Source organism: Oncorhynchus kisutch, linkage group LG8, assembly GCF_002021735.2.
Source record: "Oncorhynchus kisutch isolate 150728-3 linkage group LG8, Okis_V2, whole genome shotgun sequence".
NCBI classification, from domain to species: Eukaryota; Metazoa; Chordata; class Actinopteri; order Salmoniformes; family Salmonidae; genus Oncorhynchus; species Oncorhynchus kisutch.
The window spans coordinates 56,760,323-56,776,700 of NC_034181.2; the positions used below are offsets into that span (position 1 = coordinate 56,760,323).

A 16,378-nucleotide genomic window follows, 5' to 3' on the forward strand; every position below is an offset into this window, starting at 1 on the left:
TACAGCTGTTCTAGGTTAGCCTACATTACACGCATACCTCATGGCGTAACCCTAAAATGAGTATCATGAGTATCATACCGCTCAGGAAGGAGACACTAAAATGAGTATCCCTAAATACTAAAATGAGTATCTCTGAAATGTAAAAAGAACTGCAGAGGCAGAACGAGGAGAGGTGGACCGAGTGATAATGACCCCTGGTCTGTTGATCAGTGTGGGAAAACAATGCCACTGCAAGTCCAAAGTTGTCTCTATCTGTATGTCTTCGAACCCTACACAGCCAAACTGCTAGGGGCTCCTGGGAAAAGGCACAACAGACCTCTCGCCTAATACTGTCCATCTTACAGAGAAAGCAAGATCTACTTCAGCACAGTACAAACAGATATAGTTTGTTTCCTTTGACTGCAAATGGTTGGCAACCAACTTTACGGTTGGTCTTTTTTTCTTTTTTTTTACTCAATGAATGAAAAACTGATATGGTTTGTGTAGTGCACAAAACCCCTCTGTCTTGACAGGGTGTACAGTTTAAAACTAACCAAATGCATTTTTCCTCTGAGTACAGTGTCATTTCATGAAGAGTAAATTAACGTCTTCTTTCAAATATACCACCGTTGAAAAACAGGTCTGTACACGTCTTCTCAACTACAACTCACAAAGAAGAGGCACAATGGAATGTTACGACGGACAATCTCAGCCTTAGACTATGAACCGGTATACGCAACAGCTGTTCTTACTCTGGCTGTACTTCCTAAGCTGTTCTCAGAAAATACATGATAATCAACGTGTATTGTAGAGAACCTCCCAAAACATTCAAGAGTGACAGAGTGAGTGACACCCTTCAAAGAGCACATTCAGACCAGCTTTATCATTTGTCCAAACAAACACTTGTGGTTTTCCCACCACAATGCCTCTGTTCTATCGACAAAACCCTTCTCTGACAGCGTACAGCCTCGTGTGGAAAATCAAACAGCAGATTACACTATACACTGCTACACTATATCCACACCAACTGAAGTCCTCAGGGGACAAAAAGATACAGTACTGCATTAGAACGAGTGTCAGCAATAACAACATCATATTTGACAAGACCACAGCATACACAAGTAAATGAAATACGAGATTCAAAATCAAAATACAACCTGATGGAAGCAGGTCAATAACCATCCACTCTTTTCCCCAGCTTGTCTGTCTAACTTTTAGTCCATGTGTGGCCCGAGAGAGAGAGAGAGAGAGAGAGAGAGAGAGCAACAGAGTGGTTCATGTGGAGGGAGAATGTGTGTCACAGCCAGGCAGCAGAGGCAGACTTGTTGGAGGGGGAGTGTCAGAGGCGGACGGACGGGGTGAACGGTTACACTAAAATAACTCTGGTAATAGAGTTCACAGTTCCTTGATGAGCCGTTTACTTGAGTGTTAATGCTCTCTCATACATACGTAAACTGAATGCAGAGACACACACAGGTTTTAATGTTGCCACTAACTGCCTTTAAAAAGCAACGAATAACTTTGAAAACAGCCTGTGGCAACGATGAGTCAGAAACAGTTATTCTAGCGACAAAATTGATTACAAAGTGTAAATAGGATAATTTGTCATAAAGTCTCATCTAAAACTGACTTGAGAATCTGTGCGTCACAACGGGTAAATGAAGGTTGGGTTTTGATTTCATGATGTTCAATTGACCACTAACATGGGGTGAACAGCTGCAGTGATTGCTCTCTATCCAATAGCTATGACAGTGAGACATTGTTTACATAAGACAACACATCACAAAAAGAAAATCTTGAGAAATACTGCACCAAACACCTTAGTTAATACAGCTAATTGGCTTGTTTAGTGCCTCTTTAACACACTGTATTAGCTGGCACATGCAAGACTATAGCTGTGTTCGAATACTCATACTAACCATACTACTTGTGACGTGAATGTAGTATATAGTATGCTTATTGGTCATAGTATGGATATAGTTAGTATGCCAAAACTCCAGGATGTCATACTAAATTCGCCAAAATACTTAGTATACACGCAGAGGACACAATTGACGTACTTTTAGGGCCCATAATGCAATTCTTCAGAAAATGGGCATGGCTTCACAACGTTTTCAGATTTGAAGAAAATGGCGGAATATATGCAGCCGAAGTCCGACGAGAGCGAATACAAATGAATTTAACTAACTGATGACAAATGTTAAGAAAATGTTGAGTGAGCAATGTAATATAGTAATGACTTTTCAAATAAGTAAAGTTACACCTTATGTTGGCTGACAATTTGTTAGCTACGCTATCCTTATGAACCACAAGAGATAAAGATGCTCAAAGCTGACCCATTTTGCATACCCCACCATACCATCAGACAACCATATCCTCATCACTTGAAAAGAAAAACGATTGAGATTGATTCAATTTACAAGCTTACATACATGGTTGTCAAACTACTTTATAATTTCCGAAAAAACAAAGGTTAGTGATTGCACAAATTTTAATTTTTTTACTTATATTATCAATTTTTTTTTTTTTGAAAATCAGATTTTTTAAATATTCACATATGTTGTAGCTTAGACTCTGTTTAACATCACCTTAGGTTTTTGTGTTGTGACCGCCATCAGTTGAGACAAAACATGCTCTTGAATACAGGGTGGGTGTCATGTTTTGGCTGAGAAATTTACTAAAATGGGAATACAATTTTAAATCTCAATTTTCAAATGGTACCACCAGTGACCCTTTGATCCAGGATCAGATCAGAAGCCGTGCCTGGTCCATAATCCATTGCCCTATACAAATGGTACCACCAGTGACCCTTTGATCCAGGATCAGATCAGAAGCCCTGCCTGGTCCATAATCCATTGCCCTATACAAATGGTACCACCAGTGACCCTTTGATCCAGGATCAGATCAGAAGCCGTGCCTGGTCCATAATACATTGCCCTATACAAATGGTACCACCAGTGACCCTTTGATCCAGGATCAGATCAGAAGCCGTGCCTGGTCCATAATCCATTGCCCTATACAAATGGTACCACCAGTGACCATTTGATCCAGGATCAGATCAGAAGCCGTGCCTGGTCCATATCCATTGCCCTATGCAAATGGTACCACCAGTTACCCTTTGATCCAGGATCAGATCAGAAGCCGTGCCTGGTCCATAATCCATTGCCCTATACAAATGGTACCACCAGTGACCCTTTGATCCAGGATCAGATCAGAAGCCGTGCCTGGTTCATAATCCATTGCCCTATACAAATGGTACCACCAGTGACCCTTTGATCCAGGATCAGATCAGAAGCCGTGCCTGGTCCATAATCCATTGCCCTATACAAATGATACCACCAAGAGATGTTTTAAAATATACCGTCAATCCTCCATAGGAAACCTATTGAAATCATAGAAATATAGAAAATATAATAGACATGACCATTTAAGTTGACATTCAACAGTGGGTAGACCAGCGGTCATCTTTGTGGTAGTAAATATAAGTTACAATTTAAATCCAATTAAAATGTCGACTTTGTTGTCCTTAAGCCATTTTTCCACAACTTTGCTTGGGGTCATTGTCCATTTGGAAGACCCATTTGCGACCAAGTTAACTTCCTGACTGATGTCTTGAGATATTGCTTCAATATATCCACATAAATTTCCTGCCTCGTTATGCCATCTATTTTGTGAAGTGCAGCAGTCCCTCGTGCAGCAAAGCACCACCACAACATGATGCTGCCACCTCCGTGCTTCACGGTTGGGATGGTGTTCTTCGGCTTACAAGTGTCCCTCTTTTTCCTCCAAACATAACAATGGTCAATATGAACAAACAGTTCTATTTCTGTTTCATCAGAACAGAGGACAATTCTCCTAAAAGTACAATTTTTGTCCCCATGTACAGTTGCAAACCGAAGTCTGGCTTTTTTATGGTGGTTTTGGAGCAGTGGCTTCTTCCTTGCTGAGCGGCCTTTCAGGTTATGTCGATAAAGGACTCATTTAACTGTGGATATAGATACTTTTGTACCTGTTTCCTCCAGCATCTTCACATGGTCCTTTGCTGTTGTTCTGGGATTGATTTGCACTTTTCGCACCAAAGTACGTTCATCTCTAGGAGACAGTACGTGTCTCCTTCCTGAGCGGTATGACGGCTGCGTGGACCCATGGTGTTTATACTTGCTTACTATTGTTTGTACAGATGAACGTGGTACCTTCAGGTATTTGGAAATTGCTCCAAAGGATGAACCAGACTTGTGGAGGTCTACAATTTTTCTGAGGTCTTGGCTGATTTATTTTGATTTTCCCATGATGTCAAGCAAAGAGGCACTGAGTTTGAAGGTAGGCCTTGAAATACATCCACAGGTACACCTCCAATTGACTCAAATGATGTCAATTAGCCTATCAGAAGCTTCTAAAGCCAAGACATACAGTGGGGCAAAAAAGTATTTAGTCAGCCACCAATTGTGCAAGTTCTCCCACTTAAAAAGATGAGAGAGGCCTGTAATTTTCATCAAAGGTACACTTCAACTATGACAGACAAAATGAGAAGAAAAAAATCCTGAAAATCACATTGTAGGATTTTTTATGAATTTATTTGCAAATTATGGTGGAAAATAGTATTTGGTCACCTACAAACAAGCAAGATTTCTGGCTCTCACAGACCTGTAACTTCTTCTTTAAGAGGCTCCTCTGTCCTCCACTCGTTACCTGTATTAATGGCACCTGTTTGAACTTGTTATCAGTATAAAAGAAACCTGTCCACAACCTCAAACCAAAGAGCTTTCAAAGGACACCAGAAACAAAATTGTAGACCTGCATCAGGCTGGGAAGACTGAATCTGCAATAGGTACGCAGCTTGGTTTGAAGAAATCAACTGTGGGAGCAATTATTAGGAAATGGAAGACATACAAGACCACTGATAATCTCCCTCGATCTGGGGCTCCACGCAAGATCTCACCCCGTGGGGTCAAAATGATCACAAGAACGGTGAGCACACGGGGGGACCTAGTGAATGACCTGCAGAGAGCTGGGACCAAAGTAACAAAGCCTACCATCAGTAACACACTACGCCGCCAGGGACTCAAATCCTGCAGTGCCAGACGTGTCCCCCTGCTTAAGCCAGTACATGTCCAGGCCCGTCTGAAGTTTGCTAGAGAGCATTTGGATGATCCAGAAGAAGATTGGGAGAATGTCATATGGTCAGATGAAACCAAAATATAACTTTTTGGAGGACAAAGAATGCTGAGTTGCATCCAAAGAACACCATACCTACTGTGAAGCATGGGGGTGGAAACATCATGCTTTGGGCCTGTTTTTCTGCAAAGGGACCAGGACGACTGATCCGTGTAAAGGAAAGAATGAATGGGGCCATGTATCGTGAGATTTTGAGTGAAAACCTCCTTCCATCAGCAAGGGCATTGAAGATTAAACGTGGCTGGGTCTTTCAGCATGACAATGATCCCAAACACACCGCCTGGGCAACGTAAGAAGCATTTCAAGGTCCTGGAGTGGCCTAGCCAGTCTCCAGATCTCAACCCCATTGAAGATCTTTGGAGGGAGTTGAAAGTCCGTGTTGCCCAGCAACAGCCCCAAAACATGGGACAAAATGGGACAAAAATACCAGCAACAGTGTGTGAAAACCTTGTGAAGACTTACAGAAAACGTCTGACCTCTGTCATTGCCAACAAAGGGTATATAACAAAGTATTGAGATAAACTTTTGTTATTGACCAAATACTTATTTTCCACCATAATTTGCAAATAAAATCATTAAACATCCTACAATGTGATTTTCAGGATTTTTTTTGTGAGTTGGTGGTGACCTAACATAATCGTTTGTGGTACTTTCGCTGTAAAGCATTTTTGAAATCAGACACTGTGGCTGGATTAACAAGAATTGTATCTTTAAAATGGTGTAAAATACTTGTATGCTTGAGGAATTTTAATTATGAGAGGTTTGTTGTTTTGAATTTGGCACCCTGCACTTTCACTGGCTGTTGGCAAGGTGGGGCGCTACCCTCCCACATATCCCAGAGAGGTTAAACGCTGAGCTGTAGTCTATGAACAGCATTCTTACAGTTATTTCCCCTCTTCTCCAGGTGGAAGAGGGCAGTGTGAAATGCAATTGAGATTGCGTCATCTGTGGATCTGTTGGGGTGCTATGTGAATGAGAGTGGATCTAGGGTGTCTGAGATGATGGTGTTGATGTGTGTCATGACTAGCCTTTCAAAGCACTTTAGAATTACAGATTAGGCAGGTTAACTTGGAGCTCTTGGGAACAGGGACAATGGTGTTCAGATTGAAACATGTTGAGATTACAGACTGGGACAAGGATAGATTGAAAATATCTGTTTAGACACTTGCCAGATGGTCTGCGCATGCTTTGAGAACACGCCCTGGTATTCAGTCTGATCGTTAACCTGTTCAAACGTTTTTCTCACATCGGTCACGAGGAGCGAGATCACTCAACCAACTCATGTCTCAGCTCCGGTAAACTGACACTCAGTCTCATACGCCTGTTCTGTGCGACCAGAGCTGTTATGGCTGATGAGTAAGACCGTACAACAGTGTAGCGCCGTGTGGGCTGACCACACTCACACTCAGACTGCACCCTTGACAGCCCTGATTCTGACAGCCAGGAAGGACTTTCAGCCTCCACTGCTTTAGAGCACAAGGCCACAAACAGCTGAACTGAAACACCTTCTCCATATCAAACACGGCTCGGCTGCACTGTGGGCGAATGGAGGAATACATACTCTACTATGCTGTATTGAGTTCATTTACTGGAAATCAAAAATGATCGTTTCATGTCCTATTGCATGCCCTCTTCCTGGAACCTTTAGTGAAAGGCTTGTTGAAGCTGACACCTGCATTGCTGTGGTGTGGTGTGCACTGTGCTAAATAAGGAGAAGCTAGGAAGATACTGTCACTAATATAAGTCATAAGATTGAACAAAATTAAACTGAGATATCCAGGTGTCTTGTGTTCTCACACAGGAAGAAACGGTGGTAGCAGTGCAATATTAAGGATGAGGACTTTGCTTGTAGGTGGGAATAGGGAAATAGCATTTTAGTCATTTAGCAAACACTCTTATCCAGAGCGGCTTACAGTTAGTGCATTCCTCCAGTTAGTGCACAACTCCACCACTTTTCAATCTCATTTTCATTACTCCAGCACAATTCCACTGTCTACATTTGTAAAAACATGTTTGTTTTTTTCTAATGGTTTTAAATGACTGTTTTGTATTGTCTGGAAACTGACTTGTAGAATTCGCTTGCAGTAGGTCTCTTAAAAAAGAGAAGCCGTGCAAGGTTATTAAACAGAGGTGCCTAGTTATTCTTCTTTTGTTGATATCAGGTAACGTGCAACCTAACCCTGGCCCTGATATGCAATGTCTCCAAACGCCCTCTGATTTTAAATCAAGATCTGGTTTTGGTATTTTTCATTTAAATGTACGTAGCCTGTTGTCAAAAATTGATGGGGTTAGGATTTGGGCTAAATCAACTGATGCTGATGTAATTGTGTTTTCTGAAATCTGGCTCAGCAAGTCTGTTTTTGATAAGGATATTTGTATAAGTGGTTACAATGTTTATCGCACTGATCGAGTCAAGAAATGTGGGGGTGTGGCTATATATGTAAAAACGAAATTCCCTGTAAGTGTGGCAAAGTCTGAAACTATTTGTAAACAGTTGGAATTTCTTGCTTTGAATATTGAGGTTTCAAAGGGCTTCTCTATAACTGTGATTGGCTGTTATAGACCCCCTCTGCTCTCTATAACTGTGATTGGCTGTTATAGACCCCCTCTGCTCTCTATAACTGTGATTGGCTGTTATAGACCCCCCTCTGCTCTTGGTGATGCATTTTCTTCTTTGACGCACCTCATGTCTAAACTTCTTTACAGTGAAATGATCTCAACTGGTGTTGGTTAAGGCCGGTGTATGATGATTTTAAAATGTAATTTTAATTAATTATATTTGTAATTCTATGAATCTTACCCAGTTGCTTAACTCACCCCCTCGCCCAAATCATAAATGCCTAGATAAATCTACCCTGATTGATTTGATATGGACAAATGTTCCACATCAGTATTCTGCGGTTGGTGTTTTTGTAATGATTTAAGTGACCATTGTGCTGTTGTTGCTGTTAGAAATACTAAGGTTCCTAAGACAAACCCACGTTTTATTCGTAAGAGAAATTTGAAGTGTTTTAATGAGCAGGCTTTCTTTCTTTCATGATTTGTTTTATTTTGACTGGAGCAAGATTGAGTTTATTCCTGATGTGGAAACTGTCTGGAAATTCTTTCCTGTTGGTTTTTCCCAAATAGTAAACAAACATGCCCCATTCTGCAGGTTCAGGGTTAAAGGGCGGGATAATCCATGGGTTTCTTCTGAGCTGTCTTGTATTATTCACAACCGTAATCTAGCCTGGGCTAAAGCAAGGAAATCATGTTCTGATGCTGATTGGCTTATTTTTAGGCAGTTACGAAACAAGTGTTCTTTTCTTCTCAGGAAGGCCAAGTCTGAATATTTTGTCTGTTACCACTGATAACCTGAATGACCCTAGAAAGTTTTGGAAGGCTATGTCACGGTCTTCCTCCTCTTCATCTGAAGAGGAGAGGCGAGGAGGATCGGAGGACCAATATGCGGCGCGGTTTGTGTTCATCTTGAATTTTAATAAAGAAAACACTGAACACTGAAACACACCATACAAAAACAATAAAGACCGTGAACCTAATGAGAACTGTGCTGACACAAGCAATCAACATAGACAATCACCCACAAACAAACAGTGAAACCCAGGCTACCTAAGTATGATTCTCAATCAGAGACAACTAATGACACCTGCCTCTGATTGAGAACCATACTAGGCCGAAACATACAAATCCCCAAATCATAGAAAAACAAACAGACTCCCCACCCCAACTCACACCCTGACCATACTAAATAAATACAAAACAAAGGAAATAAAGGTCAGAACGTGACAGGCTATTAAGTCTCTGTCTGTCTGCTAATGAATTGCCGTCATGTGTTTTGAAGGACTCTGTTGCTGTATATGACAAAACTGAAATGCTGAATTGTTTCAATGAGCACTTTGTATCATCTGGTAGGCTGTTTGAGTCAGTGTCCTCTGTCTCTGTACAACCCTGTGGATGAACCAGTGAGAGCTGGTCAAACTTGTAGCTTTTTGCCATTCTCAGTGCAGCAGGAACATAAAGCCCTGAAATCCTTAGATCAGAGAAAGCCTGCAGGTCCTGATCTTTTGGATCCCTGCTTTTTAAATCTGCCAGCTGATTTCATAGCTGAACCACTGTTCAATCTAACCCTGGAATGTAATGAAATTCCGAAAATCTGGAAATCAGCATTTGTCCTACAACTTTTAAAAGGGGGATATCCAACTCTTTTAATAATAAATAATTATAGGCCAATCTCAAAGCTGTCACCCCTGGTGAAACTACTTGAAACCCTTGTGAGTGAACAGCGAAAATAGTTTTTATTTACTATCTCTATTTTATCAAATGTACCAATCTGGCTTCAGGAAGAAGCATAGCACAATTACAGCATCCATGAAGGTTTTAAATGATTTCACTGAAGCCCTTGACAAAAAAAACAGCACTATGTCTCACTTTTTATTGATCTAAGGCTTTTGATACAGTTGATCATGCTATACTAAGGCAGAGATTGTCAAGTGTAGGTCTCTCAGAGCATGCAATTGCATGGTGTGCTAACTATCTGTCTGATAAAACTCAGTGCACTCAATTTGATGGGCTTATGTCGGTTAACTTCTCTAGGGTAGGGGGCAGCATTTGAAATTTTGGATGAAAAGCATGCCCAAATTAAACTGCCTGATACTCGGGCCCAGAAGATATGATATGCATATAAAACACTCTAAAGTTTCCAAAACTGTTAAAATAGTGTCTGTGAGTATAACAGAACTGATTTAGCAGGCGAAAACCTGAGAAAAATCCATTCAGGAAGTCGTTTTTTTTGTTGGTTTTGTAGTTTTCTATTCAATGCCATTACAATATCCATTGACTTAGGACTCCATTTGCAGTTCCTATGCCTTCCACTAGATGTGAACAGTCTTTAGAAATTGTTTCAGGCTTGTATTCTTATAAATGAGGGAGTAAGATCAGTCTGAACAAGTGGACCCTACCGTGTCGCAGAGCTTTTTCATGCGCATGTGCATTTCTTGTTTACCTTTTATATTGATGACGTTATTGTCCTGTTGAAATATTATAGATCATTTAGGCAAAAAAACAACCTGATTGAATATAAACATCGTTTGACATGTTTCTATGAACTTTGCGGATACAATTTGGATTTTTTAGTCTGATTGTTTTCGACTGCGTTTGAGCCTATGGATTACTAAAAAAAAGGTTTTTGGATATAAAGAGACTTCATCGAACAAAAGGAACATTTATTAAGTTAATGAATGTCTTCTGATTGCCACCATATGAAGATCATCAAAGGTAAGGGATTAATTTGATCTCTATTTCTGAGTTTAGTAACGCTTCTGCTTGGCTGGTTACTGTTTGTAATAATTTGTCAACTGGGCTATGTTCTGGGCTAGGTAGGTTCTGGTCTAGGTACGCTTTCGCCGAAAAGCATTTTATAAATATGACACTGTGGTTGGTTTAACAAAAAGTTCATCTTTAAACCTGTGTAAAATATGTTTTGTTTTCTGAATTTTTATAATGAGCATTTCTGTAATTGATTTTGGCGCTCTGCAATCTCACTGGATGTTGGCCAGATGGGACGCTAGTGTCCCACGTACCCTAGAGAGGTTAAATTGACTGTCTTCAATGGTGTGTCCCACTATTTATATAAATGATTTAGACAAAAATGTCCAAAATACGAAACTTAATTTTTCTGCTGATGATACTGTTATTTACTGTTGTGCCTCGTCTTTTACAAAAGCTTTCCAGAATTTGCAAACTGCTTTTTATACTATTCAACATTCCTTGTGTCAATTGAAGCTTATCCTCAATACTGATAAAACTAAACTAATGGTGTTTTCTATAGCAAGAAATAGACCTCTGAACCTTTCACCTATTACTACCCGTCAGGGCAAGGAGATTGAGGTTGTAACCTCGTATAAATAACTTGGAATTTTAATTCATGACAGCCTCTCTTTTAAATTACATATTCAATATCTTTCAAAAAAATGTAAATTGAAATTGGGATTTTATTTTAGGAATAAGGCCTGTTTTTCTTTTGAAGCCAGAAGGAGGCTAGTATCAGCTACATATATGCCTTTACTAGACTATGGGGATATTTTAAATATGAATGGTTCCGCTCAGTGTTTGAGATCAATTGACACCCTTTACCATGGCACTTTGAGATTTATTTTAAACTTCAAAACCTTTACGCACCACTGCACTTTGTATACCAGGGTTGGCTGGCCTTCTCTAGACACTTGTAGGCTCAGGCACTGATATACTTTTATTTGGGCATTTTTATTGTTCAGATATGTGGTGGGTACTCTCTTCGTTCGCTGGACTTTATCCTGCTAACTGTTCCAAATGTCCAAACTGAATTTGGTAAAAGGGCTTTTATGTACTCTGCGCCATCGTCTTGGAACGCCTTAAAATACGTTTAAACTGGAAGAACTTGTCCCGATTGGTATTTTTTAAATCACTGATGAATGATTTTGAGACTGATTTCCTGACCTGGCAATGTTTTTAATTTGCTGTTTTTGATTTTGTTATACTCTTGTGAATTCTATGGTTTTTACTAGATTACTTGTAGTTTTTCATGTTGTTTGTCTGTAATTTTTGTAATGACTTGGTGCTGCCTATCTTGTCCAGGACGCTCTTGAAAAATAGATTTTAAATCTCAATGAGACCTTCCTGGTTAAATTCAAATTAAAAACACATATTACTGAGTAACACTCTCCATATTTTCAAGCACAATGGTGGCTGGATCATGTTATGGATATGCTTGTTATCATTAAGAACAGGGGAGTTTTTCAGGATAAAAAAGAAATGGAATAGAGCCAAGGACAGGAAAAATCCTAGAGGAAAACCTGCTTCAGTCTGCTTTCCACCATACTGGGAGCTGAATTCAGCTTTTAGCAGGACAATAACCTAAAACACAAGGCCAAATCTGCACTTACCAAGAAGGCACTGAATGTGTCACACCCTGATCTGTTTCACCTGTCCTTGTGATCGTCTCCACCCCCTCCAGGTGTGACTTATTTTCCCTGGTGTATTTATCCCTGTGTTTCCTGTCTCTCTGTGCCAGTTCGTCTTGTATTTTCAAGTCAACCAGCGCGTAGGTCCCCCGTGCGCCTACTTATATATTCTCTTCTACTATTCCTCCCGGTTTTGACCTTTTGCCTGTCCACGACCATTCTCTTGCCTACCCCTTTTGGATTGTTAATAAACATCTTGGACTCTAACCATCTGCCTCCTGTTTCTGCATCTGGGTCTCACCTTGTGCCCTTATAGAATGTCCCGGAGTGGCTGAGTTACAGTTTTGGAATAAATCTACTTGAAAATGTATGGCAAGACCTGAAGGTGGTTGTCTAGAAATGATCAACAACCAATTTAACAGAGCTTGAAGAATGTTTTAAAGAATAATGGACAAATGTTACACAATTTAGGTGTGGAAAGCTCTTAAGAGACTGTCAAAGGTGCTTCTACAAAAGTATTGACTGTCAAAGGTGCTTCTACAAAAGTATTGACTATTTATTTATTTCATTTTCAATACATTTGCAAAAATGTCTAAAAACATGCTTTCACTTTGTCATTATGGTGTGTAGATGGGTGGAAAATATATACAGTGGGGAGAACAAGTATTTGATACTTTTTAAATTTTTAATTTCACCTTTATTTAACCAGGTAGGCTAGTTGAGAACAAGTTCTCATTTGCAACTGCGACCTGGCCAAGATAAAGCATAGCAGTGTGAACAGACAACACAGAGTTACACATGGAGTAAACAATTAACAAGTCAATAACACAGTAGAAAAAAAGAGAGTCTATATACATTGTGTGCAAAAGGCATGAGGAGGTAGGCAAATAATTACAATTTTGCAGATTAACACTGGAGTGATAAATGATCAGATGGTCATGTACAGGTAGAGATATTGGTGTGCAAAAGAGCAGAAAAGTAAATAAATAAAAACAGTATGGGGATGAGGTAGGTAAAAATGGGTGGGCTATTTACCGATAGACTATGTACAGCTGCAGCGATCGGTTAGCTGCTCAGATAGCAGATTTTTGAAGTTGGTGAGGGAGATAAAAGTCTCCAACTTCAGCGATTTTTGCAATTCGTTCCAGTCACAGGCAGCAGAGAACTGGAACGAAAGGCGGCCAAATGAGGTGTTGGCTTTAGGGATGATCAGTGAGATACACCGGCTGGAGCGCGTGCTACGGGTGGGTGTTGCCATCGTGACCAGTGAACTGAGATAAGGCAGAGCTTTACCTAGCATGGACTTGTAGATGACCTGGAGCCAGTGGGTCTGGCGACGAATATGTAGCGAGGGCCAGCCGACTAGAGCATACAGGTCGCAGTGGTGGGTGGTATAAGGTGCTTTAGTGACAAAACGGATGGCACTGTGATAAACTGCATCCAGTTTGCTAAGTAGAGTGTTGGAAGCAATTTTGTAGATGACATCGCCGAAGTCGAGGATCGGTAGGATAGTCAGTTTGGCGGCGTGAGTGAAGGAGGCTTTGTTGTGGAATAGAAAGCCGACTCTACATTTGATTTTCGATTGGAGATGTTTGATATGAGTCTGGAAGGAGAGTTTACAGTCTAGCCAGACACCTAGGTACTTATAGATGTCCACATATTCAAGGTCGGAACCATCCAGGGTGGTGATGCTCGTCAGGCGTGCGGGTGCAGGCAGCGAACGGTTGAAAAGCATGCATTTGGTTTTACTAGAGTTTAAGAGCAGTTGGAGGCCACGGAAGGAGTGTTGTATGGCATTGAAGCTCGTTTGGAGGTTAGATAGCACAGTGTCCAAGGACGGGCCGGAAGTATATAGAATGGTGTCGTCTGCGTAGAGGTGGATCAGGGAATCGCCCGCAGCAAGAGCAACATCATTGATATATACAGAGAAAAGAGTCGGCCCGAGAATTGAACCCTGTGGCACCCCGAATAGAGACTGCCAGAGGACCGGACAGCATGCCCTCCGATTTGACACACTGAACTCAGTCTGCAAAGTAGTTGGTGAACCAGGCAAGGCAGTCATCAGAAAAACCGAGGCTAGTGAGTCTGCCGATAAGAATATGTTGATTGACAGAGTCGAAAGCCTTGGCAAGGTCGATGAAGACGGCTGCACAGTACTGTCTTTTACAGTGCCTTGCGAAAGTATTTGGCCCCCTTGAACTTTGCGACCTTTTGCCACATTTCAGGCTTCAAACATAAAGATATAAAACTGTATTTTTTTGTGAAGAATCAACAACAAGTGGGACACAATCATGAAGTGGAACGACATTTATTGGATATTTCAAACTTTTTTAACAAATCAAAAACTGAAAAATTGGGAGTGCAAAATTATTGTTTTTTCTTTTTCAGTCTTTGAGAAGCCCACTATGTCCGATCGATGCTGTGATGTCACTTAAATATGTTGTCATGGAAACACGAAACCAGTCCCCTATCCACCTGCAGTTTGCAATTTGCTGAAATGCGTATCCAGGGTCTAATATATGTTTTTAGGCCATAACCTTCTTAATGGAAGGAGTGGAGAGAGGTAGTGAGTCACTCACAGCAGCACAGGCGGCCTTGAACACGGAGGAGGAACAGACTTGGTGACCCCAGGTCTGTATAGAGTGTGATGGAGGCTGGCGTAGGTAGGCATGACTCACCACACAAACAAGTAGCTACCACCGAGGCCTGGGTAAACGGGGTGGGGGAGGGAGGGAGGGTGTTGACGATGTACTGTAGGCAGATATCCCAATAATTATAAAGAACTATTATTGTTGTACTGTGTATAATGTTTGTTTTTTTAACTGGAAAATAAAATCAATCAACCAACCCTGCATAGTGCATACCAAATCATACATTTTTATATGTCTTTTTGCACATTCACATGTAGAAGCCGTTCTATGTGGTCCATCAATTTTAAACTTCAAAGCAAGGCTTAGTTCTGCATTTTCAATGTAGCCAACGTTAGCCTAAACTCTGTCTCTACCGCTCTGCTACAGTCCCTCCAGCCTCAGAGAGCGATCGAGAGAGAAAAGGGTGATGCCAGGCCTGCCCTTTCAGAGTGAGCTCTGATTGGATTGAAGATCTAACCTGACTCCCACTGCTACAAGGGAGAGTGATTACACGCACCAGCTGTGACAGTGCCCTGGCCCAGGGCTTTGATTAGTAACAGAGGCTTGTAACAGTTCCTACTACCAGAAAGATTTCCACTCTGCAATGGGTCAAAATCATATCTCAGAGGGGTGTGGGGGGGCATAGAAACAGCTGTGAGAAAACAAAGAGGATATTTACTGCCAGACAGCACCTAGACTAGAGTAATAATTGATTGGGCATTTCCTTAACACTAGCCTCATAACACTGTAGCAATAGCAAAAATATCCTTTAAGACTCAAAGACAACATAACTAAATGGACTGTCTGCAGAACTAAAAACAACTATTTGGTCAATAACAATCCTTCAGGAGGCGTTAATATGTGGACATTGCATTCCAACCTAACAACATTATGTAGCTTATCAATACGTCACATGATATACATGTAAAAACTTTCCCAGGTGGGAACAGCATTGTATGCTATGAGGAAAAGAAGACACCAATGTTCCTCATGGCAGGGGAAGCACCCAACAGAAACTATTAAAGTTGAATTTTCATGATGTTTTATAGGAGGAAGTATCGGTTGTTTACTGCACTGCAGTCTGTCTGCAGAAATATCCAGTATTCAAAGTTATGACTGATCTGCCTGCTGTAAGTCCTGAAAAATGTTTTTGGTCTGCTTTACACAGTCTTGGTGTTGTGTTGGTTTAACTGTAGCTACATAACTTCCTGTCTGAGATGAGAGTGTGTTGAGAGGAAGTACAGTCCTCTAAGACCCCTGCTGGCCTTTATGACACATTAACCACAATGTTTCACTGTACGATTACTGTAACTAACACCAGCACTCAGGCCATATATGGAAAAAACGATTTAAATTATTCTCATAAACCAGCAACATGTTTCTCTATCAGCAATCAATCTACTTATGTTGTGAGGAAGCAAACATCAACCCCAACGGTTGTGTGTGTGATCTGGAGGTCAAGTACTGTAAGCATGTGAAGACACGTGTACTGCATCCTGTACGACGGTCACAGAGACAGTCAAGCTGGGATGTGTCGTCTACAGTCTAATATCCACCAAGACTCAACATGTATTTCTGTTGTGACATAGGCTAATGTGGCCTAGTCAAAGTCCTCACCTAATCCCAATTGAGATGTTGTGTCAGGACTTGAAGCGA

At 40.9% G+C, this 16,378-nt stretch overlaps 1 protein-coding gene across 19 annotated transcripts in view; it reads right to left on the reverse strand.

The window, feature by feature from the left end:
• Positions 1 to 16,378, reverse strand: part of LOC109895530 (diacylglycerol kinase zeta-like) — a 136,360-nt gene that overhangs the window by 70,706 nt on the left and 49,276 nt on the right. For 5 of the 19 annotated variants that reach the window (XM_031830703.1, XM_020489255.2, XM_031830701.1 and 2 more), the window contains exon 1: positions 1,137 to 1,281. The exons of 8 other annotated variants lie outside the window; for them this stretch is intronic. The gene's annotated coding sequence lies outside the window, so the exon portion shown is untranslated. Of the gene's footprint in view, positions 1 to 1,136; positions 1,286 to 16,378 lie in introns of those variants that run through there. 6 more of the 19 variants (XM_031830700.1, XM_031830698.1, XM_020489257.2 and 3 more) reach the window with 4 other exon arrangements.